This window comes from Fistularia commersonii, chromosome 19 (genome assembly GCF_037954325.1).
Source record: "Fistularia commersonii isolate RoL2024-O1a breed Wild chromosome 19, RoL_Fcom_v1.0, whole genome shotgun sequence".
In the NCBI taxonomy this organism is placed as follows: domain Eukaryota; kingdom Metazoa; phylum Chordata; class Actinopteri; order Syngnathiformes; family Fistulariidae; genus Fistularia; species Fistularia commersonii.
Window position 1 is genome coordinate 15,332,189 of NC_141302.1, and position 13,553 is coordinate 15,345,741.

The following is a 13,553-nucleotide window of genomic DNA, read 5'->3' on the forward strand; positions in this document are numbered from 1 at the left end:
TAATTTGTTTTTTCACATGTATATATGTATGTATGCATTTAATTATTCATTTCATTATCATCTGTACTCAGATCTATACTCATATTTATGAGTACACACAATTTTACTATTTTACTGTTTGGTAATGGGGACAAACTGTCATCGGGGCCCCGGAAAGCTAATTGCCCATTGGTTGGGATAGCACGGCACCCGGCGCCTACTTGTTTTCCCCAGCAAGCTAATGTTTTCCCGCCACACGCTGGCAAAAAGATAGCAAAGTGTTATTTCCGTCACGGCCGCTGACAATTGAACAGCAAGCTTCCAGGTAAGTGCTGCAAGCCACGGTGACTAGAACTGAGAAAACCTGCCGCTGTGTGTGTGTGTGTGTGTGTTTGTGTGTGTGTGTGTGTGTGTGTGAGGAGGGGATGCTCATCTAAATCTCGTAGTCTCTGCAGGCTTCGGCCGACTCTGTTTTGCATGGATTTGATTTATTTTCTTTTCGGCTTAAAAATAATGTTGAGAGTAATTATTTGAAAAGCAATTTTGCAGGCAGGAAAACGCCATTCTGGCAAGAATTAAATTATGCATCGAAAATTAAATTAAGAAAATGCATAATGCAGGGATTATTATGTGATGTGCAGCTGGAGATGGCTGAGTTTTTTGTTAAATTTCTGAATCAAAAACGCTGATTACATTGAGCAGGACGGCTCATAGTTGTGTGTTTTGCAAACAATTTGACATTATTACAGTTTACCAAACTCATCTTGCACAGATTATGTCGGTAATGCAACGTTATTACACGTTTCATTTAACATGTTATGTTTATTTCACATTAAATATCAGAAATATATGTTTTTGCATTATTAGGGGGATGTCATTTTACCACACTAATGATCACTGAATAGGTTTATTGGAATAAGTGTGGTACATGAACACACACACACATACTGATTACAATACAAATTGATTACAGCCTCTTATGAATCAAACCCAAGGACAGAATCAACTGCAGTTTCCTACTTGGCCACTAGATGAGAGCATAACATCGATGTATATTGTGCACAGACTTGACTGGAATTTACTGACACAGCTCTTCCTACTTTAACGGCGTGTTAACCTATTAGTTAGTTAAAAAATAACCAGTTATTAGTCTGCACTTTGTGTTAATTGGTGTTTGATTCAGTTGTAGTACAAGCGGCACGGTTGTTTGCACTTCCTGTTTTGGAAATGAATGAATGAAAAGTTGTCGTCCAATGATTTGGCCATATTGATTATGTAACATATCTTTCTAGTCTGTTTGCCTGTTACAAGTTGTAACCAGAGTAGATGCTTTGAGCTCTTATTTTGCAGCCTTAACAGAGAGCGGAAGCGTAGTTTGTGAGGTTTGCTGGGTGGTGATGGCGTGAAGACAGAAGAAAAAATAAAGCCGGGAACGTTACGTGAGAGAAACTGGAGTCTACGCGTTTGTTATTTTTCAGTTGTACGCAGTATAGTGCAATTTTGACAAACCCTCCCTGACATGCCGGGGACTGTGAAATCTTGTATGTGTGTGTGTGCAAAGACCTCAGGCATGGCCAGGAGGTTATTTCATCAGTTTCTCGCTAACAGTCGTTTGCCGTATCGACCCTTAGCCATAGGACTCGGCGGGCGAGTATCTCCTCCCAGATCTCACAGCATCTCCTCCTTCCTGCTTCCTGTCCAGTAGGAGGCGATCTCCGCTGTCTCCCCCTTCCACGTCAGTACAGTAGCCGTCTGCGGCCTGCCAAACCCTTTATTTTGTTGGCGTGAGTGACCTCAGCGGGACGGAGCCTCCTAAGAAGGTCCTGCTGAAGGTTCCATGATGTGTTGCTGAGAAATCGTGTGAAAATGACTCATTCGGGAATTATTACAGTCTCAGCTTTTCCTCGGCTGATTGGACAGTTCAAACCCGCCGTCTCTCCACTCCTTTGCAAGCGTTGAACCCCAAAGCAACAAGAACATGTGTGGTCGTCGTCCTGCAGCCTGTTGAGTTTCACGAGTCGGCATTAATTCACTTTGGCAACTTCCTGATTGGGTTTGGATGTTAATTTAAGGGTGATTCAACAGCCCGGAGGAGATTAACCTCCTGTACTTTATCCTGCGGTCAAAATGTGACGTGGCTATTAGCATGATGTCGCCACTATTAAATTAAATAAGTAAGCAAATAAAAGCAATCATAAAGATATTTTTTTCAAATCGTATTAAAAAAGAAAACATAAATATACAGCTACCACAACTTCATTTGATTTTCCACGCATCCGCTGCATGGAAATTACCCAAATGCTTGATAAAATGTTAAACAGAACTGGGCCCAAAAAAAAGGGGGGAAAAACGCTTTGAAGCCCATGTGAGCTTCAAAGGAATACTTAATCAGCGCCACGGCGAGGAAGGGCGGTTTCGCCACCTGCCTTTGCAAAACGTGACATTTCGTGCCGTTTCGGACGCCGGTTGCTTCTGGGAAGCGTAGCAGCGATGTCCTTGTCAAGGTTTTAAAACTCTAAGGTATAAAGCTGTTCATTCTCCCACGGCCAATTCAGAAACTCTTGAGTTGGTTTTCATTTTATTTTGGTTGCTCGGTGTTGTTGGTGTTTCTGCTTCACAGCGAGAAGGTCCCTGGTGGTGGAGTCTCCATGTTTTCCCTGTGTCTGCGTGGGGTTACTCAGGGTTCTCCGGGTTCCTCACACAATCTAAACACATGCAGGAGGTTCGTTGGAGACCCTATATTGTCCGGACGTGGAAATTAGAGGGTGAATGGTGTCTTCACATCTGTGGGCAGATGAACTTGTGAAAATTGGAGAGAGTAAAGTTAAAGGCTGAATTCAGTAGATCTAAAAAGGTAACAAAGCACAATGCATTTAATGTAATTTAATTGAATCATAATTATTTTTATTTTATTTAATTTTTACAATACAATCATGATACTGTAAATATGAGGCTGAGGACTGAGTGGGAAATAAATTGTCACTATCTTTATTTTATCTTTATTTTTTTCCCCCATTAGCAACTTTAGTGGCTACTTTTACAAGTAGACAAGAACACAACTTTGAAAAAAGGGGTCATGACAGACTTCAAGAGTCACTGCGAATCCCAGAAAGGGTTTTCATTCTCTTTATTACTGCCCTTTTCTGAAAACTAAATTGATTCATTAATGTTTTCTTTTATTGCACTGGGATATAGGGTGACTTGATTTTGCATGCTCTGCCTTATAGAGGCACACACATAAGGACGAACTACATCAATGGAAGGGTCAGTCGGAAGCATCAAATTACTACCAGAAATCTCCCTGATTAGTGCTGATGGGAAATAACAGTAATAGTATAATTTGATCGATAACTATTGAGAACCTACCATTAAATTAAAATTTATCTCAGAATATCTCCTCTCCTACAGACTCTTGAAACAAGAGTAAACAAGGGTAACTCGTACTGCAAGTGCAGTTACATCATCTTAAATAAGACAAAAGTAACTACAACCCGAACAGGAATGTACAGAAGTAGCTGCATCGAGCCTTTGTAAGTTTTGAAAAAGCATACAACTGGGCGCGAGAGCAGAGCTGTAGCTGTGCGAAGAAGTCAAGAGTGGAGGTGTGTTAGCTTGGAGCAGGACATGTATGTGAGCTCGAAGATGTTGGCGAGGTGCATCGGAGGTGTGACAGAGTTCAAGGTGGAGATGGGAGTGGATCTGGGATCTGCCCTTCCAGTTTGCTATGGTGATTGACAGGCTGACAGATGAAGTTAGACAATAATCTGCATGGTTGCTGATATTTGCAGATAATATTGTGATCTGTAGAGAGAGCAGGGAACAGATGGCGGGGTGGAGGTATGCTCTGGAGAGGAGAGAGATGAAGGCTAGCCGTAGCAAACTGAATTCATGTGTGTGAATAAGAAAAGCCTGAGTGGACCGGTGAGGGTACAAAGAGTTTTCAGTGCTTGTCCTGCGGTCCCACCTCATCAGCTGTTTGGGTCAACCTGCACACACAGCTGCCACCCAGCTGCAACCCCAGTCCCTTTATTTGCCATGTTGTTCTTCTTTCCCATCGGACTTCAGGGACCCCAGCGTCCTCCTGCCTATCTTTGATTTCTCTGCGTTCTGCTGTCGTGAACTTTTCACCATGAGTCTCAGTGAAGTTGTATTTAACTTATTTAACTTTAATTTACTGGTGGAGTAAGTACTTAGGGTCAACAGTCTAGAGGAGTGGAGTAACGTGTGCAAGCACGTTTGAATAAGTGAAGGAATGTGTAAGGAGTGATAAAAGTATCTACCTGAATGAAAGAAAAGGTTTCAAAGAAGTGCAGCCATGTTGTCTGGTGAGACTCAGAAGACTGGAAGCAGTGTAGATGAAGATGTGGAGGTTCTCTTTTGGACTGAGGAGGATGGAGAGAGTCAGGAATCTGTCTGTCAGAGGACCAGGACATGTTAGATGTTCTAAAATTACTCAATCAGCGACTGATATGGTTTGCATTTGGACAGAGGTGGGATAGTGAGGATCTAGATCGAAGGATGCAGAGGTTAGAAATGCTTGGCAGTAGGACTACAGCACAGATGGATGGGATGAAAGAGCGTTATGAAGTTAATTGGTGTGAAAGAAGAGGAAGCAGAGGAGGACAACCATGTGCTGCAATTGATATTTGGAATGGACCCCCTGTGCATACCTAACATCCGTTCTTAGTCCGTCAACCTTCAGGCCCCACCACCCTGTGTCCTGTTGACATGGTTGCAGACGGGCCGAGTGGATTTTAGCTGGTGCCGAAGGCAATCAGAAGTATTTTATTGATCCTGGAGGAAATTGAGTAAACCGGGGTTGCTTCTGATGGTACAGTTGGCAGCTTGCAAGATGTGAAAGACTTTTAATGTGCATGTGGAGTCGCTAACTTTGGTGAGTTCATAGTCTTCAATTCATGTTTTGAGAAGCAGCTGGAGACCCTGAGGGAACCCAGAGGTATTGGGAAGTTGTATTTTTGTCTGCCTCCTTTCCTGACTTAAAAAAGGCACTTGCAGAATTCATTGGCCTTTGGAGACCCCCATAGACAATCAGCTTTTTTTTTTCTTGAATGTGGAATGGGGGCCCTTTACTGCCGCCCACGGACCATGATCACTCTGTCTCCTATCAGTGCTTCATGGCACCACAGACGAGTTAGACGGCAACTCATTACAAAGACTGTAATGAGGGAATCGGCAGCAGCCTGGAGCTGTCTGCACCCATACAGCCTTGGAGGAGTGACGGCGATCCCGTCGGACTCTGTCTGTCTGCCAAACCACACAGGGAAATGTGGTTCAAATCCTAAATTAGTATCCCCTTGGGAACATCTTTAGGCAAGGAGCGAGAGATAGGAGGCGGCGGGAGACTGAAGGAAACTGATAAGAAGCTAAGTGCAGTATGGAGCAGAGGAAGGAACTGTCGGGCATTTGAAACCCCAAATGGGAGCTGTAGAATCCTGGAGCAGCCGAGCTAGCTTTACGGTTATCACCTGCGCCCCGAAATCAAATATTTCTCACCGATGTATTAGCCTTGGCGGGCATCTGCAATGCAAGAGGGACGGCAACAAGCCGACAAAACATCATGGATGCCAAAGCATTGGTGTGAACACCACCCCCACCCCAGAGAGAGCTGTGGCCCCATGATGGCTCATGAACAATAGAAATGCCAACATACCAGGTCGCATGGCAGGCATTTTGCTACAGAGAAAGGAAGACAGACCCAATTATGAATGCATATTTTCTCCAGCTTACATATCTCTGTGATTGGTGCAGAGGAAGGGTCATAAGTAAAAAATCATTGCTGGGGGTCAGGCTATTTGATGTGCTTCCTTCGCCTTCTTTCTTACTTCATCAAGTGACAACGCTGTCCTAACCCTCGCAGTACCGCTCACAAGAATATTCCTTCAACTCCAGTAACCCACGACAGAGAAATGCTCCCCGATGGTTTCAGTGCAGATTAGGCGTTTCGCTGATGATGTTGCGATGTATGTGAACGTGACAAGGACTTCCTTTCTTTAGTAGCAATCCTCTCACAGGAGAACACATATCTTTATGAAGTGGAAGGAATCTGAAAATACAAGAAAACCAGACACATTGTCATAACAAGGATGTCACGCAGAGTTTTATCAGCCTTTGCCGACACCCGGCTGCTGTTTTTTTTGTTTTGTTTTTTAATGTACACACACCCCAAGCTTCTCACAACATTTGTAGCGATCCGCCCCCGAATGCCCAGTGATTGAAAATGCGATAACACTCACGTGGTATCATCGGCGGAGAAAGTCTCCCGTCGTGGGTGTAGCACAAAAAGAATCCTGCCTTTTGCTAGAGAGGTCGCAATGGCCAATGCGCCCTACTGCAGAAAAACAACGAAAAAGGAAAAAGCCGGTCCATATGGGTCACTTGACTCCATCAAAGAGCCCTCAGCCCTCCCTGCTCACCGCGGTAGAAAACTCATTTCCACATCCATTCCCCCTGTATGCTTTGTACAATAACACTTTTGGTAAACGATGCTGCCGTCTTGCCTGAAGAGCGACAGAGGGAGGAAAAAAAAGGAAGCTGAATAAAGGGAAAATAGAGGAGAAAAAGACTGTACACCAATAACGATGGCAGCACCATCAATAAAAATATAAGTGATACAATTATAAAAATAAATTGAAAAATAGTTGCTTGTGCAGAATACTTTTGTGATTGCATTCAAACAAGTTTTATGATAAATTACAATTTCAGTAATACAATTAAATCATGAAGGGAAAAAAAAATCCAAATAGAATTTTTTTTTGTTTTGAAATAGCCTTTTGTGATTGCATAAAAAATTGTCAATATATAAATGGTGTAATTTAAAATAGTATACTTGCATTATTTCGAAGTTAATCCGTCTCTATTTGGTATAATCACAGTCAAGTCAGGAGACGCAATAAAATAAAGCTGTTTGAAAATGAAACGATCCATTAACGAATCGTGGGATGGCAGCTCAACCAATACTCAAATCTACATGTTTCAAATATATAATACTTAAACAAATAAAAATGAATTTAGACTTTGGTGCAGACAATTATGCCCCTTCGTGTTCCCTAGCACAAGCTAGCCATTGCTACATCACAGCTTATGACAAGCACCTGTTTGTGCTTCGTGCAATGCATTATTTTGAAATACACTTCCAAACAACATACATAATCTTTCTACAAAAGCTGTGGGATTCAGTTCATGCAGTTTCTTTTTTGTTTTGTTTGCTGTTACTTTAATCATGAGTTGCGCGGAGGAAAACTCATACTTATCAAAGGATTATCAGACGTCGGCAGACGCCTTCCGGAGCACGAACGTGGCGCATCAGGGGAATAAAGATGAGCAAAATGGTTTTAAAGAGAAGCCACAGTCACGCCGCTCTATATGTCAAACTTTGAGTTGACACCTTTTGTAAAGTGGTAGCATGAGCCGCTCACTCCGTACGGCACCGAAATACGATTGAACTTCGACGCAAGCGGAGCAGCCGCTGCTCTCTGGAGGACGTGAGTGTATGTTTTGAGCAGACGAGGTAGAATTCTGAACATCTTGGAGAAAAGGATCAGTATGCAGACTCCAATGCTTTTTGGAATATGTTGAATACTCGCTCACCGGACACTCTGTCTTTTGGATTCACAACGCGCGGAGCATGGCGCTCCTGGCTTTCGATGCTCGAGTCCAATCACTCGGTGGCGGCGCGACGTAAAGCGGCATATCCGTCGTGGGGTTATTACATATGCCCTGTCAGTGGCGCCGTTATCGCGCGGCGGTTGTTTCCGTCAAAGGAAGGAGAGCGAGCGTGTCGAGCTCATTAACAATAATGATGTGTTATCCCTTTTGCAAGGCACACAAAACCCGGCGTGGCTGCTGATGAATGGATTCCGAGGTCTTTTTTCATCATTATCACGCTAGAATAGCTGTTCTAGAAGATAAATTCATTTTAAGCGCAGCACCGAACAATGGATGCAGAATTTCTACAGCTGTCACAGGTGTACGCAGAAATAACAAGATTATTAAAATAAGCAAATGCATGAATTAATTAGGTAATAATGATCAAAAATAATCATCATTATACTTCTACCTTTAGCATGTGTTAAATAATTATTACCATTATCACTGTTTTTATTATTGCAAGTGCAATAATTATTTCATTCTTCTTATTAGTATGACCAACAGTTGTGTTATTCTTCCTTTTTCTGATTGTTATTATGAATATTATTATTTGTGGATGACATTGTGATCTGTAGTGAGAGCAGACAACAGGTTGAGGAAAATCTAGAGAGGTGGAGATATGTGCTGGAAAGGAGAGGAATGAAAGTTAGTCGCAGCAAGACAGAATACATGTGTGTGAATGAGAGGAACCAGGGTGGAACGGTAGAGCTACAAAGAGTGGAGATCCAAAAGGTGGAGGATTTCATGTCCTTCGTGTCAACAGTCCAGAGCAACAAAGGGAGTGTTGAAAACAGGTAAAGAAACGGGTTCAAGCTTGTTGGAATGGGTGGAGAAAAGTGTCAGTGGTACTATGAGATAGAAGACTATCAGCCAGAATGAAAAGGTGTACAAGACAGTGGTGAGACCAGCGATGCTGTATGGACTAGAAACATAGAAAATGATAAAAAGACAGGAGGCAGAACTGGAGGTTGCAGAGATGAAGATGTTAAGGTTCTCTTTGGGAGTGACCAGGATGGATAGGATCAGGAATGAGTCTATCAGAGGGGCAGCACATGTTAGATGTTTTGGAGAGAAGGTCAGAGAAGCCAGACTGAGAATGTATTGGTAGACGGATGCTGGTGTTGGAGGTCTAGAGGAAGACAGAAGAGAAGATTTATGGATGTAGTGAGAGAGGATATGAAGATAGTTGGTGTGAGAGAGGAGGATACAGAGAACAGGGTTAGATGAAGAAGGTTGATTTGCTGTGGGGACCCCTAAAGGGAAAAGCCCAAAGAAATAAATACTTCTGATTATTACAATTACTGCTGTTGTGATTATTATTGTGGTCATCATTGCTTGGATTATTTTTATTATTGTTGTTGTTATTATTGTAAAACCTTAGACCCAAAATGACTGTTATGGAAAGCTGTCTCACTTTCAAATGGACCTCATAAAGCTGAAGTCATTTTGGAGCATAAGGCTGTGCATGTTATGGTCTTTTTTTTTTTTGCATATTCCATATCACATATGCAATCTCATTACACAGCCGTTCGATCTTGCACATTGTTTTTATGTGTTTCCTCGATGAAGCACGCGCCGTAAATAGATGAATCAGTGCGGCGTCCATCCAGACAATAGCGGATTCGTGCTTTTCAGTGTGAAGGTTATGAGGAGCGAACCTCCAGCAACCCCTCTACGCAGCCTGTCGTCAGCAGCCGAGACCGACGGAGGGAGGATTGTGTTTGTGTGTCCGTGCCGAGGTCAGGCTGTGTGTCTCTGATTTTAGTAATTGATGGGTCGAAGGGACTTGTAGATATTTTTGAAGGGAAGTGGAGTGTGTGAGTGATGGAGACCCGAGCCTTCCGCAGCGTTAACTCCGCTTGCGGTTGTGTTTGTGCATGTATGTGTTACATACTGAAACCTGATCTCACAGTTGTTTGGCAGCGGGGCCCGTGACCGCCTGATTGACGTGCCGCCGGGTCGGCCGGTGTGATGCCATGCCGAACTGACCCATCTGCTCCGATGCCGGCTGGCACAAAGGAGAACTCACCAGAGATACGCATGATGAAAAGGGCATTGGGAAATCGGTGGGTCCAGTGAGGCGGAGCGTCCAAAAAACCTCCTCAACCGCCGCCTGTTGAATCTTTCAGAACATTAACAAGCGGTGGGGTTCATATTCTCAGGGGACGTTAGAATCAGGCGTGGGGAAGGGAGGGGAAGAAAGATGTCCACGGTGATGGCCTCATAACTGCTCAACCACAAGTGGAAATATACTAGATGGAAAACAAGTGTTGGATGGATAAAACAGAGTTCCGGAACACATTTATTTCTACGTTCATAAAAAAATATATATATATATATAATAAAATTAAAAAATTGCAATTAATTAATGAAACATTATTTTAAAATGAATAAAATCAAAATGTTAAAAAATAAGCTGTAACAATTACAATTATGATACTACAACTAATACTCGTAGACAAGCTCAACAATAAAAGCAAACAATAACAATTATAAACATCATAATCATAATAATAATTGAAGATAATCTTAACAGCAGCAAATGTAATAGTAATAGTAATAGTAATAATAATATGGTGAAATATTTATTATAATTTCAGCAGCAGCAAATGTAATCCTATAATTGATACTATTAATAATAACAATAATAAAAACAATAATCTCAACAACAGTAAATGTAATCATTATAACAGCAGTAATGATAATTATAATGAATAATAATGACAATGTCAACAACAACATCAACCATAACTGTATAATAACATGAGAAATAAAATGTTTACTTTGAAGAGCTCAGATTATCATTTGCTCCCAGCCCCCCTGTAGCAGAGGCAGTATTCTGTGCGTGCTGGCAAACAACATCCAACGCAGCTGACGCATTTTCAAAAGCTCACCAGGAGTGATACCTGTGAGTCAATATTACGTTCCACATCAGATCTATGTGCCGTGTCAATCCCAGCGGCGGGAAAAATAAGACTCGGAGCAAGGGAATAAATTGTCTTTATCTTTAATAGAATAGCAGGAGTGGCTAAGCTAAGCCGAGCGAGGACCGATGGCAACCCCATACTGATGGGCGCGGATCTGATGTGGAAATATGGATCTCTATTTGGAAATTCAAAAAGTCTATGAGCTCATCCTACTGAACTTTAGCTCCTGACACTAGGAAATGTGTTATTCATGGGATTTGGAGGAGGAGGTCAGCTGTGTGAACTTAGGAGAACACATGCTGTGAAGCTCTGCTCCAGACAAATCAATGGGAGACAACCAGATTCAGTGGAGCTACAGATTGAGGAGTGGGTTCCAGAAGCGTGATAGAGATCTGTGTGTGTGCACATGAATGTGTGTGTTGTGCAACTGCGTCATTCAAAGGTGTTGATGGAGAAGATCGTTCAAACACCTGATAGAGTGTTTGTGTGTGTGTGTGTGTATGTGCTTGGCCTGTGGAGGCTTGTGGAGCACAGAGGAGCCTCGCCAAGAGCCCAGATGGCAAAGGAGAGAGGGGACATGGGGTTGGCACATGAACCGCGACACACACGCACACACACACACACACACACACACACACACACACACACACACACACACACACACACACACACACACAAACTGTTGCCACCAGCAAACATGCAAACAGACACTGGAAATGTGTAAATACAAAGTAAAAGCCCTGAAAGACCCATAATGTCCAATAAATTTGAAGCACACAGAGTAAAACAACATGGCTCTCTCGCTGACACACACACACACACAGTCTCTCAAACCCCTGATGGTTCAATTAGGAGCCCTGGTCTGTTTGCACAGCAGGAAAGCAGGGCTGTGTTTTCGTGTGTGGGAGATGCATCCATTGTGCAAAGCATGCAACGCTCTCCTTTGCAAGGTTGGATCGAGGAGCACGCTCACACACACACACACACACACACACAAACACTCTAGCACACTAACACACACACCTCCCACGGAGGTAGGAAGGTAGAAAAACCATGCAAACTGTTTTCAGACCCTACAGACCCAAGGAACAGAATCTGCCCCTTATACATAACTGGAATGTCACAAATGAATTATTACTATTATTTTTATTATCAGCATCATATTAAAATCAAACAAATATAATAATAATAATAATAATAATAATAATAATAATGATAATGATAATAATAATAGATAGTAAATATGCATAGCAATGCAAATAATGATGATCATTATTTATAAGAATGATAATAGTACAGTATGTATTGAACCAGTTATTGGCAGATAAATATCAGACAGAGAATAAGGGTTCATGTTTAACGTATACTCGATGCACGTGTATTGATTGTTAACTCTTCCAGATTTAGTACCCTGTATTGATTTCCGTTCATATCTATATTGAATTAAGCTGTGTATTTTTTCCTTTTTTTACCATATCACTGCATGCCAGTCTGATTTTCTTATCTACTACTCTGTTTTCGATGACTTGGATAGCAACCGGAGGGAGAATAGAGAATAAACACAAGATTGATGACTGGAGACAGTTGGCATTGACTTCACTTTAGTGCTTCCTGGACAGAGGATCATGTTAAGATTTTCTTTTTCCTGCAGATACGGTTGAAGACGAAGCATCTCCTTCACAGATAATGATACGTGGCTTCCTGTTCGTAATGGATTCTTGCTTTGATTTAGTCAACAGAAGCTGCTGCACTTGTTTGCCATGCACTGCACATGGTCCTTCAGAAGCCTCTGTTCTGCTTGCAGGAGATCGATGCTTTTGCATCTTTCAAATGCATCTCCTGTTTGAAAATGGCTGTAGGTTCTGCTGGTACCACGTTGGAATGCCTCATCGAATCCCGTCTACTTTTCTATTTTTTACATTAATTTCTTATTTAATTATTGGAGGCGTAAAATTTCTGCCATGTACCATTGTTGATATAATATGACAGGATTAATTGAAGGGCTGTACATCCAGTTCTTCTTGGGCGATAAAGGAATGAATTAAATATAAAAGTAAAGTAAAGCACGCTCCACCGTACACATTAGCCTAACATAGCTAACACAAATGACTAAATTTCATTTTCATGTTGAACTGTAAACATCAGTCACATGCAAGCATGTTTTAATGAATCAGAAATATGCATTATTTCTCAGTCAGTGTGCACGTACAGATTCTGTAATTAATCTGCACAGACTTTAATACATCTACGCCCCCCAGGTATCCCAATCCCCCTCGGTCAGCATTCGTTTTACCTCCTTGTTTTACGCTCTGCATGAAAAATCCATTCCAATCATCTTGCGTCCATGGTGATCTCCACAGCTCTCCTCCCCCTTTTCTTTCATCCGTTTGTTTTTTTTTTCCTCCATCGGCTGCTGCTCACTTTCTTTTTGATGATAAAGCACCTCCCACCTCTCCACCCATCGCTTCATTATTAGACTGTTTCTCTTTCAGGCGATGTAAATCTCAGGGGTTTGAAGTGAGAATGGCTACTGTGTCCATATTTGGAGATGACAAGCTGGGTGTGGAGGATGTTGGTTATCAATTATTTGTCTTCCTTTACTATTAGATGATTCTGGGCAGAACGGTTTGAAGAACCGTCCAGCTCCAATACGGTTCCTGGATGTAGCCTCGTCCAAGGGAACCTTTTACCTTTAGGGACAGATGAGACTCAAAGGGTCTGCAACGTGCACCTTCAGCTCCAAACTCAAAAACAAGCCACCCAAGATGAACAGGTAGAAGACATGGAGGTGGAAGCTGCCTCAATGTTCATGGAATAATAACCATGAACTATCAGATGTTTGAAGTGTTTTTATTTTCTCCCTGCACTGCTTCAATGTGTGAGGGGCCCTATTAGCAGTTAGCTAATTCTGCACTTATTCTGGCCAAAATGCAGATATTCCTCTGCAATTCCTGGAAATCCCTTTGAGCCGTACCAATC

General features: G+C 42.2%; 1 protein-coding gene across 8 annotated transcripts in view; it reads left to right on the forward strand.

The window, feature by feature from the left end:
- nrxn2b (neurexin 2b) overlaps positions 1 to 13,553 on the forward strand; it is a 749,542-nt gene that overhangs the window by 364,103 nt on the left and 371,886 nt on the right. The window lies entirely within an intron of this gene.